The sequence below is a fragment of the Canis lupus genome, chromosome 17 (assembly GCF_048164855.1).
Source record: "Canis lupus baileyi chromosome 17, mCanLup2.hap1, whole genome shotgun sequence".
In the NCBI taxonomy this organism is placed as follows: Eukaryota; Metazoa; Chordata; class Mammalia; order Carnivora; family Canidae; genus Canis; species Canis lupus.
Window position 1 is genome coordinate 8,693,879 of NC_132854.1, and position 27,118 is coordinate 8,720,996.

At 39.5% G+C, this 27,118-nt stretch overlaps 1 long non-coding RNA gene across 1 annotated transcript; it reads left to right on the top strand.

The window, feature by feature from the left end:
- Positions 1 to 17,039: 17,039 nt before the first annotated feature.
- On the top strand, positions 17,040 to 24,201 carry LOC140608294 (uncharacterized). The gene is made up of 3 exons (XR_012010315.1): positions 17,040 to 17,174; positions 21,257 to 21,382; positions 21,824 to 24,201. It is a non-coding gene; the product is annotated as an uncharacterized lncRNA (long non-coding RNA).
- The last annotated feature ends 2,917 nt before the right edge of the window (positions 24,202 to 27,118 follow it).

Here is a 27,118-nt window from a genome sequence, read left to right on the forward strand (position 1 = left end):
ATTTTTAAAACACAGATCCATACACCCATTGGAAAGGTAATCCTTTTGATTTTATCTGAATTTGAAATATTTTTAGTAAAATTATTTCATAATATGAACAAAATTTAAATCATTAGCCTAGCCTAAGACACATGAATTAAAAGTTTAAGTCTTAGTGCTTTCTAAAAGTTGAATGCATCCATATATATTTTTAAAGATTTTATTTTTAAGTGATCTCCATACCCAACATGGGGCTCAAACTCACAACTCCAGGCTCAAGAGTTGCATGCTGTATGGGACACCTGGGTGGCACAGTCAGTTAAGCTTCCAACTCTTGGTTTTGAGTCAGGTCATGATCTCAGGGTCATGAGATTGAGCCCCATGTAGGGCTCTGGGCTCTGCTGGGAGTCTGCTTGACATTCACTCCCTCCCTCTCCCTTTGCTCCTCTCACCATCTTCTCTCTCTTTCAAATAAATAAATGAATCTGCAATAAAAAGAGAATTGCATGCTCTACCAACTGAGCCAACCAGGTGCCCCCATATTTAATTTTCTTCTTATTTTAATCAAATTAACATATATACATGGTTAAAAAAATAAAACTAAAGGAAGAATCTATAATAAACAGCAATACTCTCTTAAGTTACCTCACTGACTCCTTCTTGTTCTGCTGCACTCCTGAGAGCCAACCACTTTTAAAGGTTTTGTGTGTGTGTGTTTTCCCTAATATTACCTTCATAAATGTAGTACTCCACTATCACTACTTAAGCATTATCTACTGACTCCAGACCAAGGAGACTGTGGATTTCACTGATAACCCTTTTCACTGTCATTTTCTCTCTCTCTCTCTGGTTTTTGAAAGCTATTTTACAATATTCTATCTCTAGTAACTCCATTTATAAAATCAAATAATATGCTTATACTGCTATTTACTGTTCCGCAGCAGGAGGCATTTGAGTACTTAGCCTGTATCAGGGGTGTTATTGATAGAAATTTTATCTCTACCCTCCAACTCCCCACTGCCATCTTCTTAACCACAAACTTCTACAGCATCAAGATTAATAATATTTTTATTCTGGCTTGAAATTATAGTTAATTTGTCAGCTTTGACTGTAGGTTAAGCACTAAAGTTAAAAACGAGTAGAGTATTTACACTTTCTAGTAAATATTACTCCCAGAGGGATCATGCTAGGCAGAGGTCAACACATTTCCCTTCCGTCTGTCAAATGTCATGACACATAAGCTGTGTAGAAGTGTGTGCTCCCAGTCTAGAAGTCAATGGCTTTGTTTTTGCTGATGATTTATCAGGTATTAAATCCATGCCATATTTTTTTGGTTCCCAACCTATTTGAACCGTACCATTCTTGTAATATTTTTTGTTGACTTCATTCTTCCAACATCAGTATAGTATTAATTTAGAGATTTGGGTCATACTTTAGCTCCATGAAATAGTTCTAGATATTTCTTTAATTTCCTTCTCAAAGCTTATTTCTGGTCTGTGTTTCCAGGATGGTTATTTGTCAGATACTGGCCCTTTTGTACTGCTCTTTTATGTTTTGATCTTTCCCTAATATTATATGTTGCTTGAGTTATCATATCTTCTGGGGCTTTTACCCAATTATCGCCACTAGCCTTCCTATTTACTAACATATTTACTTTGGTCAATCAGAATTGTAATTTTCAGGAGATCTTTTGTGTCCTTGACTGTTCCTTTTTCACAGCATCCTGCACTTATACTTTAGATTTGACATTTCCTTGATTTCCCTGAGGAGAATAGAGGTCTTATAAAAATCATAATAACAACATCCAAAAGAATCAATTCATCCCTAAATTTTCCTGTCTTCCTCCTGAATCTGTGTTATTTCACTCGGTCTTTCTTTCTCATACTGGCAGTCCTTGGCTGGTTGGTAATTGTTGATTTTCTATTTCTTCTGTTGTGACTCTCAGTGTGTTTCCTTGCTGGGCTTCTCTTTGCATGGAAGCTGGTCTGGGGGCCCCTGTTCAACAGGGGTAGGGGTGAGGGAAAGCTCTCAGACTGAACATATTGAGTGAGAACAGGTGATATCTGGCCCACCTCCTCCTACCCCAAAAGCTAATACAGTGAAGGCTCTATTCTGGACTGCTAACCTCACACTAGCAACTAATTTCTCAGGAAGCTATTCTCATCTTAGGAGGAGCCCTAAAGCCTCCTACATTTTGTCCAGCATGAACCCTAAATTGCCAATTCCTTTACTGAAAGGAATTTGTGAGGAGTCTACATTGGGAAAGTGTTCCTTAGGTACAGTTTCAATTAACTCCTGTTTTATACCCACCTCATACTGTCTTGATACTTGGTGGATCCCAAGTCTAGAGCTTCCCTTCTCCGAAGTTTTCTAAGCAAATGTCTTTCACTGGAGCCCCACTCAGTCAGAGCTTCTTCAAACTGCTCTCATCCATCAATATGTTTCTATGTTTTCAGAATTCACCAAAGTTTGAAATTCACTATCTGTTGAACACTACCCTCCTTCCCACTATCTTTGTTATCATAAGTCTATTCTCCTGGCTAATTCTACATCATATTTGAGTAGGTTTGGGAGAATAGGAAAAAAAAAAAAAAAACATGCAGGGGGAAGGCAAACTCAGCATTAGTCCACTATCCTAAAGTAGAAGCCCCTAATCTTACAAACATTCTTGTCTTACTTGGACAAGAATTATCACCATGATAGCGTGTTTGTGTTTTCAATGTCATCTACCTGCTGCTTCTATTGGTTTAAAACAACCGTGAAATTATATGACATCTAAACTCTAGAATCACACCGTTCAAACATATGGCTACTTAAATTAAATAAAGGTAAATCAAATTTAAAATTCATTTTCTCAATCACACTAGTCATATTTGAAGTGCTCAACACCACATGTGTGTAGCACCCACAATACCATACAGCAAAGATGGAGAACATTTCCAGTGCAGCATTAGGTTCTACTGGACAGCTCTCTCTAGAGCAAACTCAGTGCTCATCAGTAAAGGACTCATCACTGGAAGTCAAGGTAGAGCTGATGGAGCATGAGCAAGGGGCTCTCCCTTCCTTATCGTGCTAACTTTGTATTAAAATGTCCCAGAATATGTTTTAGGAAGGACATTTGTTTCCAACAGGTGGTGCTTTCAGCTGGGGTTAGCACCACCGTTAATTTTGACTGTGTGAATTGACCAACAGTGTGGCCACTGCAGACTTGATGAGTAGCTGAGGACTGTGAATGCCTAAGATGCTTCCTGAGAAGCAAAGCAAGGCTTTCCCAAATTTGGAGGATCTTAAATTGCCTTTGAGAACAGCATATGAGAAGAGGCAAGGAGAGAACACAGACTTTGACAAGGACTTTGCTCTGTTTAACTTCACAGGTCACAGGCCGTCCTTGAGGTGGTGGAAGTGACAGCTCATCTTACCTCCCTGGAACCTGTCCCTGAACAACCAACTGTAAACCTTTTAAACTGAACTCTGATAAGAAAGGACGACTTCAAGCCTGTCCTAAATTGTTGCTTTTTATCTATTTTGTGGTCCTTTGTGATGAATTGGATACAGTTTCAGAAGTGGGAAATAATGGAGAAAGTCAAAGGTTTGTACTGATTCAGATATAATATTGGATGAGGAGACAAGCTTATGTAACTTAAGGGAAATTCAGCACCTCAGGAATTTATTGCACTTGGTTTTATGTCTAAGAAGTACATAAAGTGTGTAAAACAAAACAAGAAATAAACTACAGCCCAAAATGGAGCCTGTGAGGCCTGTCAGTGATTCACTCTAGAAATTTGAAACCTCAGAAAGTCCCACTGGGCAAGACTGGATTTGGCACCCTCTTTCCTCTCCCCTACATGACCAAAGTCTTATTTCTCAGATACCAGGAACTAGCTGCTTGAATATGACTTCTTGTTTCCAGGCTTCAAGAATGTATATACCCATGCTTTCCAAAATCCATTGTTCTGCATTGTATTGGTGCAGATTTTTAATAGCAAACCCACAGGTGGCATTTTTGGTTTTTCTTTTTTATTTCTCTAAACCTAATTAGGACACACCATTTTGATCCATGGTTTTTCATTGAGAGGATAAATGACATGTCATATTACATTTTATGCAACGTGGTCAAGAATTGATAGATTCAATGATTTTTTTTTTTTCAAAATAAACAAGCAGTAAAAACATGAGAAAAATCTGTATTCAAATCTCATTATCAGGGATCCTGGGTGGCTCAGCAGTTTAGTGCCTGCCCAGGGTGTTATCCTGGAGTCCCGGGATCAAGTTCTGCATCGGACTCCCTGCATGGAGCCTGCTTCTCCCTCTACCTGTGTCTCTGCCTCTCTCTCTCTCTGTGTGTGTCTCATGAATAAATAAATAAAATATTTTTTAAAAAATCTCATTATCAGTGTGAATTTCTACACGGGTCAAATTAATTGGATAATATTTTAATTTCCACTTTTCACATGTTCATTGTAGACACATACTAATTCATGTCATATAATCTTTGCCATATCCACCCATCCACTAAACAAATATGAATTGAGAACCTGATAAAAGCAATTCACTGCAGTGGAAAGAGAAATGAATCAAACACAGATTAAATGTTCAGAGCTTGGGAATTTTGCAGTGATGATAAGACCAAATAACTAGAATCAAGTCCAGCCATGAATCCCTGTTTAGGCCAAATTTTCTGATTTTCCCTAGAGCCTTAGGGTGAGATTCTTGACAGTTCAAGTCCTTTTCACTCCTCACACTTCCCCCTTCTCAGGATGCTGCCAAAGCATTTGGGTTGGGGTAGGGGGGTGTAGGTATGACCGCATGACACAATAATGGCCCCTTGTGATCCCTGGGGGGATGACCCAGGAAACCAAAGACCAATGGAGAGGCAGCATTTCAGTATACCCTCTTTGCTTTGTCAATAAATGTCTCCTCCAACTAAGACTCCAACAACTTAACCAAAGAGAGTAAGGAAACTTTATTTCCATGCACTTGGATTTCTATAGCTAAGTAGAATGTTATGCACCCTTTATGCTACTTAAGGAATATAGTAGCCAATAAAGAAAGGAAAGTCTGCATAAAAAATTGTCCCATTCATGGATTGGCCAGAGTTCTGCAACACTCGTGTTTATGAATACCCTAGAAGGGGCACGAGCAAATGGACCAGAACTGCTTTTGCATCTAGATTCAATTACTGGCAGAGCTGGGGAGGGGAGGCAGGGCAAATAGCAGGTAGTCTGTGAACAAGCAGGCTGATGGAAGATTGCACTCACCATGTGAGGGAAAGGCTCGCTGAGCTATGGACTGTGTTTCATGTCACTTGTAACAGCTGAGCCCTGTCCAAGACCTTCACACAACTGCACTCAGTAAGCCTACTTTGCCTTCAGTGTGACCTTCTCCCAGGCTTCTGGATGACTACTCCAAATGTTTACCATTTCAGGCCTTCATCCTAATCTATCCTTCCTTTTCCACTGAAAACACTACTTTTCTATTACATTAAATGAAAATCTGAAATCATCAAATATCCAAAATCTGAAATGATCAAATAATTAATCTCCTACACTTTCCCCTAAAAAATGAAGCTGCATCCATAATCATCTTAGTGCTTCTTTTCTTTCTCACAGGAAGAGTTACTCCTTTGAATTCAGTGCCGACTTATTAATGGGATGTCCTGCTTTAAGAAAAATTGCCTCTCTCCTGAATTTTCAAGTTTCACTTTCTCTGTCCAGACATTCCCTTAGTCTACAACAGGTTCTGATCTCTACCATTTTAAAAAGTAGCCTTCTTTTATCCTATATTCCTATCAGGAATCCTTAAGCCTTTTTGTGGTGTGGACTCTAAAATCTGGTGGAGTCTATGAATCCCCTCTTAGGAGAATGCTTGTAAATAAAGAAAATACTTAGAATTACCAAAGATTCCAATTATATTGAATACCATTATTAAAATAAAACTTTAAAGATGAATGATGAAACAATATATGTACTTTATCAATGCACTAATTAACAAATCTAGTGGTAGGTCTAATAACTACCATAATTTTGAAGTCATCCTGAGCATAAATAGTATTTAATAATAGTCACAATAGTTACAATGTGATATGAAAATATCTGTGATTTCTGTAATCAAATTAAGGTTCCTGCTAACACTATAGATCTTGTTATTTGTGTTATCTAGGGGTAATGCTAAATTACAATTAGAGACTAGTAAATATAAATATATTTATATATAAGTTTCCAGTTTCAAGTTTCCAGAACTCCATCTGTGGATATATTGGAGGGATCTAGAACCTTGCCCACTCCTCTCTTTCCCAACATGGGAAGGAATTGTTATTTGCATTATTACAATATAGTATCTACCATCCTTGTGACTCTACCCTGGGAAAGGTATCCATGCTGTCCCATAGCCTATCTGACTGCAGACTAGTCAACCTGCGTCTTGTTGACCTGCCTGTAAAATCCCACACCATGAACCATTCTTACCTGTGCCGATAAAAGCCTCCTCTCATTTCCCCCTTCCTCCTCTACTGACTACTAACCCTACTATTTTTTTAATCATTATATTCACTGACCTGTTTTCTGCTCACCCAGAATTGTTTTGCTTACACATTGCCCGAAGATATTTTCATTAAAGAAATTAAAAAATAGCCCATTCCCAAATCATCTGCCCTTCTTGGATAAAAACATTTATATCAACCAAAAAACCTAAAAGAAATTAACATTTACAGAATACTTAGCATGGGAGCATCATGAGAAATGCTTAATGTATGATATTTCATTAAAACTTCCAACAGCTTATGGGCAGCCAAGGTGGCTCAGCGGTTTAGTGCCGCCTTCAGCCCAGGCATGATCCTGGAGTCCTGGGATCGAGTCCCAAGTCAGGCTCCCTGCATGGAGCCTGCTCCTCCCTCTGCCTGTGTCTCTGCCTCTCTGTCTCTCTGTGTCTCTCATGAATAAATAAATAAAGTCCTTTAAAAAAAAATACCTTCCAACTACCCAATAAGATTGTCCTCATTTTGGAGAATACAGTTAATTGAGATTCAGAATCATAAAATAACTTGCTCAATGTCACACAGCTAGCAGTGGTAGAACCAGAATTTCAGCCCTGGTTTACAGAAATTAGGTTTTCTACATTTAATAGTGCTCGGATGCCACATCTGATTCAGCTAGACTGCAAAATGCTATTTCTTTCAGATGATTATTCTCATTTCCCTCATCAATTTACCATGGAAGGCACAGGCTTGCCATCTCTGTTCTCATTCAAGGTGCAAATAATAAGTGGCCAAACTGGGGTCACCTTCCAACACCAGTTGGGCCTTGCAGTTCTTCAGGTCAACCAGCTGTTGAGTGAGATTTGTAGGCTTTCCTTACAGCTAAGCCCTTAGTTGCCAATCACCTGCTTTCTGGTTGAGGATAACCCTCAGGAACCCCATCTTTTCCAGAAGACAGATGATGGGGTAATAAAAGAAGTTCAGGCTGTGGAACCAGCCACATCTGGTTTGAAGCTAACTCCTACCACATGGAGTTTGGCCAAACTATGTAATCTCTCTACACTTTTGTCCCTTGACTATAAAGAACAGCTAATAAAGGCTCACTCATAGGATCGTTTGGGGGAATAAGTAAAGCAACAAACCTGAAGTACCCACACCAGCTGCCATGCAGAAGGCCCTCAGTGTATCTTAGCTTTTTTGTTTTTCTGCTTTGTCACTTAACATCTTTACCAAATAATTAAGAGTGGAGTGAGAATTTCCATATATATGCTATGTTTATATATAACATGTATAGATATATATGTACAAGCATGTATACATACATTTCTATACGTATAATACTTGAACAAAACAATGATTTTTTAAATTAATACACTCCTCTGATTTTAAGAATCTATTGACTTCAGTCATGGTTGTATCTATTTTAACATATCTCCTGGAAATTCCTTATCTCCTTTCTTGCATTTTCACACCCTAGCATCCTGCAAAGTTGTGCACTTAGTAAATGCTTTTGATGATGATAATAGGTTTGCCATTTCCAAGTATGGTTAATTTGAGTCATAGTTTGCCTGCAACTAAACCGAAGCTTCTTTTTCAGTCTCTAAGCCAGGACTCTAAGTACATTCATCTTTCCTGCATCTTACTCTTTGATACTTCACAGATAATTGATAAACAAAGTCATTTCTTTTCGTAACAAAAGAGGTGTCTTCCTGGCTAAATTAAAGTTTTGGTAACCCAATTCATTCTCTTAACCCAACAGAACAAGCAATTAATTTCTCTTTCATTTTCAATCATGAAAATGTTGTCACGTTTCACTCGTGCTCTCTGAATTATTAGATTTCAGTTCTTGTTTCCACATGCTTTATATGCACAAGTCAAGTGTAGCCTGAAAGATATTAAAGTGGATTTGCAGTGAAATGGCCCATGTCTGGGAAATTTGTCTTATTCCCTCTTAACTCCTCTTTTGTTTAATGTGCTTATTGGTATTTTCGTAAGATTGCACCAGTGCGGGGTGAGGACACATTTCTGCTGACAGCCCTGAACTTTCAGACAGACTCTCCGTGAAGAAGGTGAGAGGGAAGCTTTTATTAACACACTAAGACTGGGAATGAAAACAAAGAACAGGAAGGTTGTGAGATGGATCTGGCTGTCAAAACAAAATGAAATAAAAATCCCCAAATGCCCCCAACAAGCAGCCGCGCCTCTTGCTGCTGGGCTACTCCTCTCTGGCAGGCAGAAACCAGAGCCCTTGCCAGGACCCAGAGACCACAGAGTAATGCTTCTTTTGGAAGCAGCCAGGGACACTACCTTCCACAGAAACTCCCTCCCCAGAGCCTCCTGGTGTCTCAGCAGTGAGAGCTGCCTCCAAAACCCCACTGATCTTCAATTCCCTAGAAAGGGCTTGCAAGCTGCCTGGTAATTACGGCCAAGTGAGAAACGATCACACTGGAGAAAAGGATCCTCTCAAGAATCCCTTAAGTCAGGCCTGGCCATCCTTGTTTTTAGAGGTATGTGAGAACTCTATGTGACACTTTGAGGAAAGCTCTTTGGTAAGAGCCCAAGCTAGAATTCTTTCTTTAAGAAGTGATAGATTTCAGAATCAGAATATGACTTTGAACACAGCCTGGTAAATCCACTATTGTACAACTGAGAAATGTTAGCACTGGAGTTCAATGTTGCCTGAAGATTTAGCACTTTTTTCCACATCCCTGTCTGGAATGCTGGCCGCCCTTCTCCCTGATAAACTTGAGTTCATCTCTGCATATGTGAACTACTCTGAAACTTTATCATTTTTTTAAAGAAGAAACTTTATCATTATTTTAGAGAGAGAGTGGAAGGGCACACAAGCAGGGAAAGGGCAAAGAGGGAGGAACAAGCAGACTCTGCACTAAGAGTGGAGCCCTACGTGGGGTTCATCCCACACCCTGAAATCATGACCTGAGCTGAAATCAAGGGTGGGATGCTTAACCTATTGAACCACCAAAGTGCCCTGGGAGTTTTATCATTTTAAACGAATATTAATGGACCACCTGCATTCAGCCAGGCATTGTCCTAGAAACTAGAGATCCAGAGGAAACTTTAAATGCGAAATCCCTGTCTTCAGAGAAGATGCACCATGTTAATCTATCAAAACCCAACTGCTCCACTGAAGGTGCACAAAGCACACCCATATATTAACACAAAAAGAATATACACTTGGCTCTGAGCTTACTTCTCTACTTATTTTGGATTTGCTGTCCTCTCTCACCCTAACTGTAAATTCCTCAAGTGCTAGGCCCATGGGCTCTTTTGATCACTCTCAGTACCAAATACAGAGACATGCCCACCATGACTACTCAAAACCCATGCAAAGCATCCCAGGCATTCAGATACTATCAAATGATCCCACGTGACATTCCTGTGACACAAAGACAGAATGCTATTGAGCTTGTTGTTCATATTCTTGGAACTTGAGTCAGGGCTCTTAAGTAGATTGACCAAGGAAGTCAAAAGCAGGTAGTCAAGCACAGACTGGATTGTGAACCTTTGGCTTTCCATCTAATTTCTGAGCTAATGAAGAAATGGGGTGGAAATTCTCTCAGGCATACCAAAGTGCTGTGACTAAGCATGATTTCTAAGAGCCCAAATAATTTGATATGTTGTTATTGATAGTAGTAACACCTACACATGATGAGCATTTTACACTTTCCATTTATTCATTCATTTGAAAACAAATAACACCACACCTGAGACCCACAAGAATAGGGCTACTGTGCTAAGTGAGATTAATACAACGTCTGCCCCCAGGGATCCATCAATTTTCTTATTTGATCTTCTAAGATCTTTTCAAGACTGTGTGGCAGCCACTGTTGTCCTAGGCAGTATAGCCTAATGTTTCAAGTTCCAGATTGGAGCCTACTACTACTACTACTACTACTACTACTACTACTACAGGCTAACATAGTTAACTTTTCAAGCTTCATTACATTCATAGGAATATTGAAAATATTATCCATGCTGGGGGAGTGTAGCAGTAAGGGTTCAACAAGAAGGGATTTATCACAAGAATTGGCTTATACCATTGTGGTGGCAGGTTGAGCAAGTACAAAGTTCCTAGAGCAGCGGTCAGTAAGGAAATGAACAGGCTACAACCCCATGGGCAAGAGCTTACACTGGCTGTCCACCAACAGGCCACCATCCAGAAGGAAGATCCAGAGGAATAGAGCTCAATTGCAGGCCCAGCAAATGTTTGGAATCTCTGAGCTCAAAGAAGCAGGCCTAACCCTTCATATTAAAGTCTTCCAAAAAAAAAATAAAAATAAAAATAATAAAAAAAATAAAAAATAAAAAAAAAATAAAGTCTTCCAACTGATGAAGTCAGGCCTTCCCTGGACAATCTCCTCTTTGATTAGCATGAAGTCAAAAGATCAGGGACTTTCATTCCATCTGCAAAATCCCTTCACAGCAGGACCTAGACTGGTCTTTAATTGAAAAATGGCCTGAATGTGGGCATGCTCTCAATTGGCCCCTGTCTGCCTTCCATCCAGCTCTCAGGAGAATGTCACTCATAACCTGCCCTAGTTCTCTACTGGGACCACGTGAGGAAGTGGCACCGGGCGGCACCGGTCTGAATCCCAGTCAAGGAGACTCATCAAAAAAGTCATCATATGAGGTTATTGTGAAGACAAAGGAGAAAATTCATGGAAAATGTCTAGAGTACACATTGTTACTAGAATCACTATGTAGCAGATGAGAAAAATCAGGCTCAGAAAAAAAAAGAAAAAGAAAAAAGTGAGCATGAAATGGTTGGCCTGTAGAGGTCTGCAGAGCTGAAACGACATTTGCAAAACTGTCCTTGCCATGGTCACTAATCCATAGCTTGTGTTCCTTTTCCCAGCTGCATGCAAACATAGGTACACAAGTTAAAAGGGAAAAGTGAGCAATAGCTGTTAAGTGTGGCAGGTTTGAGGTGAGGTGGTCAGCCTGGGGAGAGTCAAATCAGGCATGGAGATCCCAGGCCCCAGACTTAGGCATGGGATTATCAAACATATGAAGCCTCAGACACACGCACACCGCAGGCTACATGGGCCACATGTCCCCCTTAATAATGGATCTTTCTTTTGCGAGCTTCTGTAGCTGACTGTAATGTAAATCTGTTTTCATTGTTCTCTCTAGATCTTCTTTGTAAATAAGATTTCACTTTGGAAATGCTTTATTATTACGTCCTTTCAGAGGACTCTCTTTAGTCTACAAATTCAAAATTCATGAAAAGCCTTTCAATGATTCGAGACCAAATTTTGTTTGGGTAGGTTGGAGCGTTGCATGGGGTGGTTAAAAATGAGCAACAAGCACTGTTTCTCCACCTACTATTCTTACTGCAAAGTAAATAATAGTACAGGTAAAAGCACACCGAACTTAAACCGTCAACACAAATTAATTCTCTTGCTGTAACTTTGGCAGGGAAACAGAAGCAGCAATTCACCTTGCTGAGGCTCAGCCTCCTCCCCAGATATCACCGAGAATGTTGAACACCATTGACACTAGCCAAGCATCCACTCAAACTAATCTCATTCCCTCTTCCTCTTCTCACATAAGCCTTATATGGCTGAACTTTGAAATATCCACACTCTAAGATGTCAATCAAAACAGTACCCCCGTGATGCATTTATAGACTTCTAGTCTTTAAAGTTGAATTCAACCATCTGTAAGTCACCAAACAAATATTCATTAAGTTCCTCTTAAGGATCAGCAATTCTTTTTGGTGCTGAGATTATAACAGAGAACAGGACAAACAGGGCTTCTACCCTCATGAGGCATCTGTTCAAATGAAGGCCCAGAGACATAAAACTAGGAAACCAATAAAAGCATTAAATTGTAGGGAGTGCAACTATTCAAGAATGATACAATCAAGGGGCACCTGGGTGGCTCAGTCAGGTGAGCATGCAAATCTTGATTTCAGCTCAGGTCAAGATCTCAGAGTCCTGTGATTCAAGTCCTGCATCAGGCCCTACATTCAGTGGGGAGTCTGCTTGAGATTCTCTTTCTCTCCCTTTGCCCCTCCCCTCAAAAAAGGTAAATAACGATTTTTTTTAAAAGAGAGAGAGGTGTGAAGCTAGTCAGGAGGCTATTAAAACAGTTGAGGCAAGAATAAAGAGAGTGGTAGGATTTGGAGATACCTGGAGGATATCTCTGCTTGGGTTCTCTCTCCCTGTCTCCCTTGGTCCCTCCTTCTGCTTACACCACCTCTCTAAAATAAATAAATAAAATCTTAAAAAAATGTTATAGTCAAGACTGACTATGACTCCACATTGTTCAAATAAGTACTCTTGTATACTCTTTGAAAAAGTAGATTATTTGTCAATAATATCAAGAATTCCACACATTTGATGGATTTTTTCAGAAGCTACATCCAAATATGACATCATACATTACAAAAAATGCTTATACACTGACCAAAAGGAATATGGTGTTAAAAAAATGTTAGCATTTAAAACAATTGTCTAACACAATGCTTCTCCTATAAGGAAATATTTAAAAGACAGGTGTCTATTTAACAATCATGGAAGGAGCATGAAATATCTGGATACTGAGAACAAACCACAGGTTGGCCAAAAGTAGAGATGCCTGTGTGAAGAAAACAGAAAATAGCATGCCTGTGTGTCCCAATAGGTGGAATTCAGTAAGACTCAGCAAAAATTTTCCAAATTATGAAGACTGTGATTTTTTTACACAGTAATGAGGAGTTTCTAATGGGCAAGTTAAGAAAGAAGGCACTTGCACTGTTCCAGGGGCTAATGAGAGAGTGACATTGACATTGATAACAGATTAAGGAGCTCAATTTTGCTTCTTACTAGATCTATACAATTCTGTTGTTATTTTGCAGTCTATGCCCTTAAAATTTTCCTTTTCAGAGACTACAGGATATTAATAGTCAAACCATTTATAAATGACAAGCTTGACTTTATTTTTTTCAATCCAGTGTATTAGCTCATTCATCAAAAATATACATAAAAAGCAGCCTTCCCAGCTGTATGGAAGACACATAGCAGTGTGGTTGCTGCAAACCATCAAGCTCAGCCAAAATTCAAAGAATTAATTCTCAATTTTCCTTGCCACAATTACTTACACACTTCTCATCTTTTTAAAATATACCAACCCCTCTATATCAGATTTTTAAAAATTAAAAAAAAATGGCCCCCACAGGATTTCCTTTAGACATACAAATTCCTTTTGCTACATTAGATTCTGTTTGGGACTATGGAATGAGTGAGCTCAGTAGTAAATGCTTTGCATGTCCTATCTCATTTAACATTTTTAACTATGAGAGAATTATCTTCATCACCCTCATTTCTGTGCTATAAATTAGAGAGGCCATGTAATTTGTCCAAGTTCAGAAAGCTAATGTAAGGCAGAACAATGGTTATAACTATATTCTTTTGGCTCAAAAGTCCCAGTAAAACTCTAACTCCCCACCTAAATTTCATGAATACTTCAGCTACCGCTCTAAAGGACTTATTTTCTACTTAATATTAGAAATATTTATGGGGTACTGGGTGATTCAGTCAGTTAAGCATCTGACTCTTGATCTCAGGATCATGAGTTCAAACCCCACATTGGGCTTGAAAAAAAAGAAATATTATATATATATCATATATATTATATAATATATAGTATGATAATATATAATATATATAATCATACTATATATATATATACAGCTCCCTGTGGGTGGAGTACATGCCTGATATTTCCTGGTGATAGAGGTTTATATAGCAGCAACTAAATATCTATCATAATCTTCTATCACAGGCAAAATCATCATGGACACTGATTGAAATCTTATTACATACCTTGGATTATGCTAAGTGTTTTAATTCATTTCAAAATTGAATCCTTAAAACAATCACAAGTAATGTGAACATCAATAGTATTCTTATTTTTTTTGGATGGAACAACAGACTTTGGGAAGATTTTTTCCAAGGTAACAAGACAAATACATGAATAAATTAACCAATATTAAGTACATCAAATAGAGTTATATAAAATATATTTACTGAGTATCTAAAATATGCCAGGTGCTTTTCTAGCTGCTAAGCAATACAGCAGAACTTGATTCCAGTGGTGCAAGGCAGAAATGAAGATTTGCCACTAGTGATACTTTCCATGGCAGGAAAAAGCAGGGAAGGAGCCAACAAAGTAGTTTGTTTTCATGAAAAATTTGTTACAATTTCATAGAGAGTGGTTAGGGAGGAGAAAAATGTTAAGATAACTATGAGGGAAAACCTGAAGATTTCGAATGTTCTGGAAAAACAGATGCACAGCCCATGAGGCAGGGGTAGGATGGTTTATTTAAGAAGAGCAAAGAGGCCACTACTGACTTTGCCAGGAGGGAGCAAGGGTGAGAATTAAGAGTTATGAAATTGGAGATGAACCACAGGGTTCTCTTTGGCTTTGTAAGAGTTTGTAAGGACTTGGGGTTTTACTGGGAGAACATGGAAGCTGTTGGAGGTTTTTGAACAGTCAGACTTGTGTTTTTAAAAAGATCACTCTGGCAATATGTTGAAGGAAGACTTTTAGAAGTAAGTATTGAAGAAGAGTAACCAATTAGAGGACCATTGTAATAATCTAGAGATGAGACTATCACAGACTAGGTCAGTGTTATAAATTATAAAGTAGTTAGAATGTAAATATTCTGCTTTGAACTCTGCCAAGGCAGAGTTCAAAGGATTTTCTGACAAATTAGAGAGGATATAAAAAAAGGGAGTACCTATGGATAACACCCAGTTTTTGGCCAGAGAAACTGGAAGGATGAAGTAGGTTGGGGGAGGGAGGAAGGCCAAAAGTTCCACTGTTAGATAAGTGGACACGGTGAATAGTTGTTATATGAGTCAGAAAATCCCAGTCTGGACAGAAAACCAGAAACCCTTCACCATATGGATCACTTAAACCCATCGGACTGAATGAGCTCACCAAAAAGATAGTGGGGAGAGACCTGAGGACCACATACTGAAACACACCCAAAGTTAGAGATAAGAAGGGTGGGGGAAGCATCAGCAGAGGAGCCAGAGAAAGAGAAACGGTGGAGGAGGAGGGAAAAGAGGTAGGGATGTGTTTCTGGAAGCCAAGTGGAGAACGAGTTCCAAAAAGGAGGAAGAAGTGACTGTGTCAGATGCTGAGGATAGGGCAGGCAAGACATGCACGGAGAAGTGACACTGGTTTGTGCCCTGGTGCAGTCACCGGAGACAGACAGCCCATCTCTTCTGCGGAGTGAGCATGACCTGAATAGTCATGGCCACGTGGGTAAAGTGTCTCAGCCCACCGGGCCTTGGATTTTCTCCTAATCATTAGCACCACCAAAACCACTAACCTGGAGGCAAGCTCAATCTTTCTAATGGCAGATTTTCTTTGTTCTCTGTTGAAGGAGTGCATCCAGTTTCAATTATTAGGCTTTTTTTTTTTTTTATTAGATGTTTGTTTTGGTGTTTACGTGAGTGTGCGTCTGTGTGTGTGTTTTAATTTCCAAGCCAGAGCTGCTTTGATCTGAGGAGAGAGAATCCTCGGCATTCCATCCAGATGAATACTGCTGCTAAACCCTGTTTGCTTTTCTCCTCCCCTGCTAGCTGAAATTCTACTGAGGCCAATTAAACTGCCTGCACCAGCATCAAACACAACATACACTATCTCGACATGTAGGTGATTATAAACATCCAACTATATTTTAGCATAAGTACTGAGCTGCGCATGGGGTGTTTTCACTTTGCACAAACTGTCTTGTGAGTAGAAACACATTGTGACTTGCAATGCACTCCAGCTCTCGGGAATATTGCCGTTAACTACAGGAAGACACCTGCACCAAGCTTCCTCCTTGTAATTATTCAGGTCAAATCATTCCTGTCGTATGTGTTTTTCAGTTCTTGTCCATTTTCTGAGGCCTGATGATTAAGTTTAATGTGTGACTTACTCACTAAAGTCATTATTTAAAAAAAAAAAAAAAGTGAATAAAACATTTTAGCAATGTCTGAACGCTCCAAGCAAAGTAATTCCTGCTAGGGGGGAGAAAATCGTGCCAGAAAGTTCTTAAGAGTATGAAAATATAGAAGTTTGTATACCTCGCAGGAATACTATCTCAACCTACTCTAAGTAGAACAAGCATATTGGAAAATTATGTTTTCATTGAAAAATTGCCTCTATTTAAAATGCTGGAAAGAGTTAGTGTGTTAAATAAGGAAATCGTATTATTCCCAAGCTACTTCTGAATCCACATTACTTTTCTCCTTTGTTATTCAGGAAAAAAAAAAGAATGGATGTTAACTTTATAGATATGCAAAAACTGGCAGGAAGAAATTCTAAAAGCAGTGTAACTACTAACTAGCAGACAATAACAAATGGGGTGGCCAAGGTAATGTGCGCTGGTGGCCATAAGGAAAGTTCGACATGGCCTCCTTTCACTGCTCTCTGTAAGTGAAAATGAGATGATCTGATAAATGAGTAAGAGGTGGTGTGTTGATGGGGTGTTATTGGGTGCTAATGTGTGCTGGGAAGAGGGCTGCATGCAACCTCATGTTGTCACTCCACTTCCAGGCTACAGAGAGCATTCAAACACAGTTTCTTGAAGAACACCCGACCATTCATTGATTCACTTAACTTTTTCAATCATCCTGACGGAACACTAGGTGACGGAACTTTATGTGTTTACCTCCAACAGAAGGATTCCAATGAAGACAATTTCAGAACGGACAGAATGGTAGGTGGATGCCAAGGAGGGGGACATTTTATCCCCTTCTGCTATTTTCATGCTCACTCCATGTGGGTACTTACAAGGGCACGTGAACACGATGTACGGCAAAAGCCCAAGTTTGCCAGTTCTTATCTCAGGTGTCTCCTCTTCCCTGACCCCCTCCAATCTGAGTTATCTCCCCATGATCTCTTCTTAGTTCTTTCTTAGGATCCTTTACAGCATTATCACAGATTACGAGTTTTCTATAAGGTTCTTTTGTGAATTTATTTCAGCAATGTCTCCCCTAGTAGAGGCAACAACCATGAGGATGAAGAACTCACTGGATTTGGCCACCACTGTGCACTCCATGCAAAGCAAGGCATGTAGCATACCATTCAATTCATTGGATGCTCCTAAAGATTACTAATAATAAATACAACAGAATTCCTTTCTAGACATCACCCTTTGTTTGTTAGAAAACTTCCAGTATTTTTTATCCCTTCTGCCTCCAACAATACATTTCCTATCCATCTGGCTTTTATTCCAGATAACTTGCATTGACCTAGATTTTTCCCCAAGTATCCAAATGTCCAATGCCTCCTGAATTTAGACATGTAGCATTTATTTCTTCTATTTCTTATACCCTATTATAGTCCCAAGTACAAAGTCACTTAAGTGCTTGAGATAGAAAAATGGAGAGTGGAGGCTACCTTTATTGAAACTATCCACTACTGACCCTCATAACTTCATGCCATTGAACCTGAGCACTGAGCAGAGGTCACAGCCTATACTATGCCAATAGTTTGTAGGCTTCTGCCAGTCTCTACCTGCCTCTCCTCCCAGTAGCATCCAGGCCCAGCTTTGGCTTGCGTCAGCATCCAGCATCACTGTGACCATCCAAGGGTGCATTGCCACATTCTCACTTTCACCACTTGCTGCTTTACTTTCTTTGGCTCCCAGCCACCCCATTTTCAAATTAGTTTCATTGGTATTTCTCATCTCAAAATTCATGCATGCATCTCATCTCATTCATGCAACCAAAGAGAATGTACACAGAGCTAAACCCATGTATATTTGAGCTCTGTTAGTGGGGAAATTGAATTCTCTAACACTTGGTGAGATCTCCTATGGGCTAACAACCGATAGACTCACTCAATGCTCCTTCCAAACCAGGATCTCTTTCTTGTTCCTTATTTGAGCTGTTAAATCTATCATTATACCAACAGTGAGGTACCAACCTGGCATCAGGGACCACAGCAGATACACTAGAGTTAATACACCAATGGTTAATGACCTTCAGTTTTTCTGATACTACACTATCCTTGTTTTTCTTCTATCCAGTTGTTGCTGTCCATCTATTTCAGTTGACTTCTAACTATTTCGTAGTTTGGGGATTAGCCTGAGTTTCTCTTCTCAATTCTTCTCTTGGCATAGATGATTTTATTTAGATCCATGGCTTTAAATACAGCAGAGAGGGTACCCAAGAGTATATCTCCAACTCTTATGTGCAGACACTTTAGTCTGGCTTCCCCAAATGTTGTCTCCCCCAGGATATCCAATAGACAGTTCAAAATTTTCATGACCAAAACTGCCCTTTCCCGAGTATTTGCCCTAGCCCTAAGGTGCAATCAATCACTCAGTTACTCAAACCAAAACACTCCAATCTATCTTTGATTCCTCTATTTTCATATCTAATCATTATCAAGTTTTACTGCTTTTATTTCAAATGCTATCTTGAATCTGTCCACTTTCATTAATTTATAACCAACCACAGCCCTGCACCAGTCCAGTGCCTCACCTATACTACTGTAGAGTTCACTCAGCCAGGTCCTTGTTTCTGCTGTTGACTCCATAATCTATTCTTCATATAAGTGGCTAAACAGATCATATTTATTTATTTAATTAATTTAAAGATTTTATTTATTTGCTCATGAGAGACACAGAGAGAGAGAGAGACAGAGACACAGGCAGAGGGAGAAACAGGCTCTAGCAGGGAGCCCAATGTGGGACTGGATCCCAGGTCTCCAGGATCACGCCTTGGACTGAAGGCAGCGCTAAACCGCTGAGCCACCTGGGCTGCCCTAGACAGGTCATATTTAAAAAGAATAACCATGGGCCACTGGGGTGGCTCAGTCAGTTAAGGGTCTGCCTTCAGCTCAGGTTATGATCTCAGGGTCCTAGGATGGAGCCCTGCCTCAGGCTCCCTGCTCAGCAGGAAGTCTGCTGCTCCCTCTCCCTCTGCTCCTCTCCCTACTCATGCTCTCTCTCTCTCTCTAACAAAGAAATAAAATCTTCTTTTAAAAAAAGACTAATCATTCCTTTCCCTTAATCATGACTCTTCAAATTTTCTCTGCTGTTTTTAAAATGAGATCAAAACAGTTCACTGTGGCTTACCAAGGCCATGAGATCTGGCCCTGCCTCCAAGCCTCCCCTCCCATGCCCAGCCCCTCCCTTCTTCACCCCCCCCCCCCGCCCCCAGAATCCATCCAGTTTCTTGAGTATATCAAGGTCTGTTCTCCCCTCAGGGCTGGCAAGATGAGGAAGGTAAACAGTTCTGCCTCAAAGATTAAAACACCCTTAAACCTGATGTTGAACTTGCAGCTTCATTTCCTTTTTTTGTGTATAATACGTCATTGCTTTTATGTTTGTCTCTGACACAACTGCATGCTCAAAGTCAAAATCAGGTTCTTCTTGTTCCCTATTACCCCTTGGTATCTCTGAAAGCTTGCTAGGTGAATGAATAAATGAATAAATGAAGGAATCAATACCAAATGCATAAGCACCCATCCATCAGGACTTTCCCCACCTTTAGATGAAAGGTAGGCATCATTTGCTCTCCTTCCCCCAACCATCTCTCACTCAGTTGAGTGAGTACTGAATTAGAATCACTAAACCTAGACTCTGATGATCTATCTATTAAATGTGTAAACTTAAACAGAAAGTACCCTTCTTGAAGCCTTGAATCCTTAATTGTGAAATGAAGGATTTGGGATAGATTGGTAGTTTTCCAACTTTGTAAATGAAACAAAAATTTTGAAACAAAATTGTATAATGAGCTGTAATATGTGAATCATTTAAAAATGATGCTGCCTTGGTTGAACGGGCTGGTTTTCCTGGAGCCCTGCCAATCAGTAAAGTCCTCTGCCCCTGCCTTTGGGGAGACCAGAGGCACCTCCATAGAGGCTCTGCAAAGCCCAGTTCAAAAGCCACTGGACTCAAAGTCTCTGAGGCCCCTGGTAGATTTAACATTTCATGAGTCCAACTCTGAAATAAACAACAGATGTTGCCAACTAAAGCCGAATGAAATGTATTCATGCACTCCTTTAAAAATTAAATGGAAGACTTTTCTCCCCCTTAAAAATCAAGCAAAATTCATTGCTTGGAATTCTGACAGAGTATACAAAGAGCCTTTTAAATGCTAAAGAACATTCATAAATGACTTTGTCACAAAGTGTTATAAGATTTTGCAAAATTGAGCTTATGTAGGTTTTTGCTGACTTGAAGTGTTATTGATTAGAAAATACCTTCCACCCTCGGGGCCATGTGTGCCTCAGAAGGTTTCAGATCCAGGAACTTAAGTCGGCTCACCTATGTACTGGAAAGGTCAACCCGCCATGGAAACCCATTAAAACACACGCACACATTCACTCAGCTTGGAGGTTGAGAGTGGCAGATCCAATCTCACCCAGAGCCACATTGCAGCCTCCAGGAGGCTGATGTAATTCTCCTGTGATTCTGTGGTTTAAATGGAATTGATTATTTTAAAATATTAGATATGGCATAGCTTGCTTTTTCACATTGAATTAAGCTCTCCTGTACATGGAGCTCCAAACTAAGTAGACAAATACATAGAGTTGTACACACTGCCTCCCTCTCATGCATATGTATGTGCACACACCTGCACATGGGCACACATACATGAGGAGATAATATTAATAGCTTACATATGTGTAAGGATTTACATTTATACAACACTTTAATGTATAGCAGTTCATTCAATCCCCGTAAGAACTCCATAAACTAGGCTTTTAAGAGCTTCTACATATGAAAAAAAAATGCACTAAATGATTTTTGTAAACTTATCTTGTTTAATTGTTCCTGTATTTCAGATGAAAAGATGGAAGCTCTGAAAAGCCCAGCGACTTATTCAGCATCACAATGCCAAAAGAGAAGATCTGTGAATACAAACCAGGACAATTAACTGTTGAGGACAAGAGCACTCCTCCATCGCACAGGTTCAACAAATCCCAAAACAGAATGGGAATTTCTTCTGTATAAAAGTTTACTCCATCAGAGCAGCTTTTTGGTAGAACAATTGCTCTGAATTGTTTTTTAATGTTAGAGCTATGTTTTTACAAGTCCATTCACGTCCACTCTCCAGGCTCTCCCTTGGGTTGGATGGCACCATTTATGACAAACTAGGTGAAGTCAGATGCCAACAGGGTCACCAAAGGTTCGATGTATTGCCCTTGACCTCATTCTTCCTGGTGCTAATCAGCTCCTGATTAGAGTAATAACACAGGGGCAGGGGTTTGCATCCTCCTCCAAACAAGTCACCTTTCCAATAGAACAGTAGCCTGGATCCCTTGCTTTCTAATTCCTCTACCGTAGCTGACATTGTATTTTCCCTTCAGTGTGATAAGATATATGATCTTCCATGTCTCCTTAATTTACAGCTGGCAAGATTACCTGACTGGTCTTGTAGGAACAAGAGAGATGTGATGATTAGCTTTCGTGGTTTAGGAACTTTATGCTGCTGGGTCTCATTAATAGGACATCAGCCAAGAAATTTCATTCACATATAGCTTACACCCGTTGTACAAAATCTCAAGAGCCTGCCACAACCTGGAAGTTATAAAAACGATCCTGGATTAAGCTGTTCTGTGAAGAAGGAATGAGAATCACCCAAGATAAACTACTGGTCCTATAACTAAATGGTACAGGGCTTCTAGGGAGGAAGGAAGATAAATGATTTCCTTGATTCCAAATCTCTCACTCTTGTAGGAAACCTACTCTCCAACTCTAAGACCATATTATTGGAGGAGCACCATCTGCCACTGGCTCAATTCAAATGAAGAAAAAGTTCAATAGAGTGGTGATGGATCCTCTCCATGGTCCTGTTTATCCTAGGGGAAGCTGTTCTGACCACTTCCTGCAGCAGCATGCCTCCCCCCTGCGCTGTTGTTCCTCATGGAAAGTGATTTTTCCTAGGAAATAGGACAAGGAAGGGAATCCAAAGACATGGTGCCACAGTCCTGTTCTTGGCCCCCAAACCTACTACGTAGCTTTTGACACACCTGACATATACTCAGGGGCTCAGTTTATGCATAAAGTGAAGTTAACACAAGTCATTTACAGTTCTTCATACAAAATTAACTTTGCAGTGGCTATAAATGTCTGCACGTTCCTGGAAGAATATGACCTTCTTTGGAGAGATGTCTTCTTGAGTTTAATTATCTTTGCTGAAAGAGGAGAATTGACACACTACTGACTTCTAAAATGAACTTGAACCCTGCATCCACCACCCAGGCAAGGACTCTGTAGCTTTGTTGGCTACCAACTGCAACACCCTTTCTAGATGACTGTAACACCTTGTACACATGTGAACTAATGATACACACATTTGCAGCTTTCCCCTCCATAGTAACTCTGACTCCTGATATTTCTCAATGTAACTCATTGACAACCCCACTCAATTTCTGGCCACCACTTCAGTAGAGGTCCACAAAACCTTCTAGTAGAAAAAGTGTAAAGAGAGAAAGAGAGGGGAAGTAGAAGCCAAGGAAGAGCAAGATTAAAGGTGCCATGATAACAGCAAAGACATCTCTAAGAAAGAAAGTTATGATTCTTCTCTCTCTGTTGGCCTGGAAACAAGCACACTCAGTCATGAGTATGGCGAATATATTTTCCATATCAAAAACTGTTGAAACAAATACTCTCACTAGGAACCTTTGTACCACTCCTGAAGCTGAAATAGAGTATTTGAAATATAATTTAAGTCCTGAAATATGAGTGTTCAGAACACATCAATAGATTTGAAGCCAACAGCAAAGTAGATTTAAAAATGGCACTTTCCAGAAAATCCAAAGATATATATTCACCGAAGTCAAACTCTCAGCATACAAGTACAATTTTATATCAATGCAATAGTGTGTAGAACTGACTGATAGACTTTGAGCACTCAATCTCTCCAGGGATCAGTTTCTACAATTGAAATTGAAGGAGATGTATTAGATAATATCCCAGGTCTTTTCCTGAGTTAATATTTTATAATCCCATAATTCGTTCTCCATGCAATAATGGTCTTACTTCAAAAGCATAGTGTGCATGTGCACTTGCACACACACAGTCACTCATACCCTCGTAAGTGCATCAATAGACTTCTATTGGCTTCTATTATGGCAAATACACACTGCTCTTTTCCACATATGTTGGTCTTTCAATCAGAAACACACCTCGAGGTCTTTGCCCAGTGATGTAATAAGATGATGCCTAAATATGCAATAAGTAACGAGAATGCACACTTAGCCTTCTGGGCTTTAAGCCATCACAACTCTCCAGCCTATATGATAGTGTGTAATCTACAATGAAATGATTGCAGCCAATCTCAGATCTCCAGCTCCCTGAAGGTTAGCCAATGCCTGGTTTCACCACCTTCTCTCTACAGCAATAGAAAGATTAATGGTATCCCATACTTGGACCATTAAATTAATATCCAGCAGCCACACTGTTATTCTTCAAGTTCCTTAACTGCTCTAGCCTCAGTTTCTCTAACTGTAAATGACTATAATAATTGTATCTATCTCATAAGATTATTGTGAGAAACAAAATAATGATTATAAAATGCTGTTCTAATACCAACTCTTTGTTTTCCAAAGATATTAAAACAAGATTAAGACTCCAAGAGCAGCCTTTGTCTCCAAGAGCTATTGATATTTGTTATCAGTTAGTCCTCAGACAATCAGCCACTGACTTCCCATTCTTGAGTGCCCTATGTCCACAGTTTGGTGCTATCCCACCAATGACTATGCAGAAACTAGCTTCAAGAGAGAAAGACAGAGACCTCATGTGTTGGAACCCAGGCAGATAAAGACAAATTATTCCAGACGTCATAGTATCCTCACAGCTAGGAGTGATTTTTGTCTTAGCTAAGTGAACCAGTGATTGCTTTTCTTATAAACATAATAAACTTATCAGAGATATAGACAGAGCTCTATTTAGCAGAATAGTTATTGCCATTTGCTTTTAATAGTAGAAACCAGGATGCAGAAATATTTCTAAAGAATGTGATATCAATTTTATGTGCCAACTTTGCTAGTTTATGATGCCCAGTTATTTGGTCAAACACTTATCAAGATGTCATTGGGAATGTATTTCTTAGATGTGACTAACATTTAAATCCATAGACTTTGAGTCAAGCAGGTTACCATACCATACCATAAAGTGGATAGGCCACATTTAATTGGCTGAAAGTGGGCAGCCTGGGTGGCTTGGGCAGCCTGGGTGGCTCAGCAGTTTAAGCGCCTGCCTTCAGCCCAGGGTGTGATCCTGGAGACCCAGGATCGAGTCCCATGTTGGGGTCCCTGCATGGAGCCTGCTTCTCCCTCTGCCTGTGTCTCTGCCCCCCTCTCTCTCTCTCTCTCTCTCTCTCTCTGTGTCTCTCATGAATAAATAAATAAAATCTTAAAAAAAAAATTGGTGAAAGCCTTGAGGGCAAAGGTCAGTTTACTGAAGAAGAAGCAATTTTTCCTCAAGCCTGCAACATAGAAGTCTTGCAGATTTCAGACTCAAGATAGCAATATCTACTCTTCCTTGAACTTCCACCCTGCTGGCCTACTCTACAGATTTTGGACTTCCCAGCCCCCACAATCATGAGCCAATTCCTTAAAAAAGAAAACTCTCTCTCTCTTCTCTCTCTCAATCATTCCCCATTCTCTCACTATCAATACATAGATGCATAGCTAGATGGAAAGGTAGGTAGGTACGTAGATAGATAGATAAATAGATAGATGATAGATAGATAGATAATCTATCCACCCTATTGGTTCCATTTCTCAATAGAAGATTTACTAATAGAAGGAATGATCACCACTATAAGGTTAAAACACACGAAATTGTTGTTTTAGTAGTTCAAAAAAACAATTGAATACTGGCAATTTCATACAGTTTGACTAAGACACACACATATATACATATAAATTCTAAATGAGGAAAAAGCAAGTAGTTGATCCCTGTGTGAGATTAGGAGTGGTTTTATATTATTCATAGCTTTTAATCTTTTAATCATCTAAAATTAATTTGTAGTACTTTAAAATGAGAAAAAAAGGTATTTAAATACTAGTCACCCCAAGTCTCTTCCTCAGCAGTGCCATAAGCCATCATAAATTATTAAAAGCTTCCTTTTAAACATAACTACTGTATGGTAGCCATTTTATTTATTAACACCTTAGCAAAACATTAACTTTCAGAAATGTGATAATATATGACAGACTATTAAATATTTTTTTCAGACTATTAAATATTGATGAGTGAGGAAATGGTGAAATAATATCCTGAGAAAAATGTCTGGCCTTGAGGAAAGTTATTTTAAGAATGGTACTATGGTACTATGGTTCAGGAAAGGGATATAGTGTCCCACAAGATATTCCCAGGAGGCTGCTTGGAGAATAGAAGAAGAAATAAGATCAACTCCCAGAAGGAAAATAAAGCCTTGAAATCATGTACATCACATGTTGCTTCAAACCAGCCATGCTTTGGTGGCAAACAGAATGTGGTCCTGGTGACAGATTCCCAGGAAGCAAAGGCAACAGATGCTGACTTCACTCAAACTCATTTGGTTTGGTTTGGTTCCATTTTCTAAGCAGAACAATCCCCAAGACCAATGTGTGGGAAAGGCAAATATTACTTTCAACAGAGCTCTTAAAAATAAATACTTATTGCTATTTTTGTAAGGCATTAGTGTCATGTCAATAATAGAAAACATTTGCCTAGATTTCAAGAACACCATAATTTCTCTATACGGAGAAAACTATTTGGGAGTTTTCCTTCCTAATGGAAACTTCTGTCCAAAAGAATGGATATCTGTTGTTTATGATAAGAACTCTAATTCTGGGAGATTATGAAAAATGATGAAAGGATTGGGTCTGAGGAATCCTGTTTGAGGACTGCACAATTCCTGTTAGCATCTGATCAGTGCCTCTCTCCAGTCCCCTTTCCAGCACATGAACCATCTATTGAGGTACTCTTGTATACCTGTCCTACCTGGTACAGACCAACCACACTCATGGCCCACCCTACACTTGGCCATGGAACTTGTTTCCACCTATGGGACAGCAGCAAACTTGATACAAGCAGACATGCATACATTCTGGATTCCTCTTCCACACCTTCACTTTCACCTGAGATCATGTCAGGGGTAGATGCTGAAGCAGAAGACACAGGGAGCAGACATGTGTCTTCGGTTGCCCTGGCTGAGATTCCAGAAAGGGAGAAAAAGCCAAATCAGATCAGCAGAGCCATCTAACCACTGATAGACTAAAAATAAGTGCTTATAGTTGATTCCAACCAAACTGTTTATAGTTACGCTGTCATTTGTTATACGTTATATTGTGGCTTTCGTGAACTGAGACATCTAGGTAGGATCTTAATTTTAGGCTTTATTTCACTCCTTACTTCTCATCGAAACCTGCCAATCTTGTCTTACTCCACCAAAGTCCTGCTTGATGCTGTAATAATATAAGTTCTTTTATGAGATATAAAAGACAATGAAATTATGCCATTTTTAGTTGTTTTATTAAGAATTTTAATGGAATCAGGAGAGCAGAATTTACACATTTCCCACTTGTGACTTTTTGATGAGGACAGACTGCAGCGTGATAAAACTTGTAACTCTGCAGTACTGGGTTTGATGGATAGGAAGATACTGACTGCCCGGCCCCTGCCTCAGACAAAGTCAGCCTTTTTGGGGGAAC